Source organism: Perkinsus marinus (genome assembly GCF_000006405.1).
Source record: "Perkinsus marinus ATCC 50983 genomic scaffold scf_1104296967932, whole genome shotgun sequence".
NCBI classification, from domain to species: domain Eukaryota; phylum Perkinsozoa; order Perkinsida; family Perkinsidae; genus Perkinsus; species Perkinsus marinus.
In genome coordinates, this window is record NW_003203351.1 from 1 (window position 1) to 893 (window position 893).

Consider the following 893-nt stretch of genomic DNA (forward strand, 5'->3'; position numbering starts at 1 on the left):
ATTTTCTGGCCGAACCGCCCCAGCAGCAGTAATGCCTTTATTTGCTTTTGCTCTTCGTCCGTTTCTTTCATCATATGAGAAGTACTGCTCCATAGGCCTCTAAGATTGAAATGTGCATCACAAGTTAGTTGGTATCACGGCAGTGCCGTTTTGGCTTCGAAGAAGCACGCTTGTGGCTCTCATTTTTCACCTAGCGTCCTCATATCTTCTCGCACCGGACCCTTGGTGGATCCCGCGCCGGTTTCGCCAAGAAACCCAACCCAACGCCTTAACAAAATTGCGCGCGCTGGGGTGGGGGCCCCGGGCGCGCGCTAAAATCAAACCGGCTTTACCTGCGGCTAGAGTATATAGGCAAAATGAAGCCGTCTTCTCGCGACCTAGCCGTTCAATTTCGTTGAGTTTTAAATAGCATACGTAGCAGCCCGACACAGGTTGAGCACGCACTAGTCTGCACAAATGTAACACAACAGTTTCGACAAGGAGCCGATTTAAAATGACCGCAAGTTCGAATCCCAGGCCTGACAATTTTAAATCTTTTATACATGTCACAAAAACCTAGCGGAGCGATGCAGTCCGGCAAGATTCACGCAATTGTGCTGTCTCTGAAAGTCGTCTCCGCCCGATTCGTGCAGCTCAGTTGGTAGAGCGCCCGCCCATCATGCGAGATTACGCAGGTTCGATTCCCACGGACCACGTTTTTTATGTAACCTCGTAAAACGTGTGTGTAATGTTGGATTGCTAACTTCAGTATGATTTTGTCTTCTAACGTTTGTATACAACGATTACCAACGTTGGATGATGTATATTTGTGTTGCAAAATATTAGCTCGATATTTTGTCAAGAAAAACGTTGCGTTGTCAGAACGCCGTGCGATGTTTTGAGAGGCATCCATT

General features: G+C 47.5%; 1 non-coding gene across 1 annotated transcript; it reads left to right on the forward strand.

Moving 5' to 3' along the window:
* The first annotated feature begins 621 nt into the window (after nt 1-621).
* On the forward strand, nt 622-693 carry Pmar_PMAR017243. The gene has a single exon. It is a non-coding gene; the product is annotated as a tRNA-Asp (tRNA).
* Nucleotides 694-893: the final 200 nt, after the last annotated feature.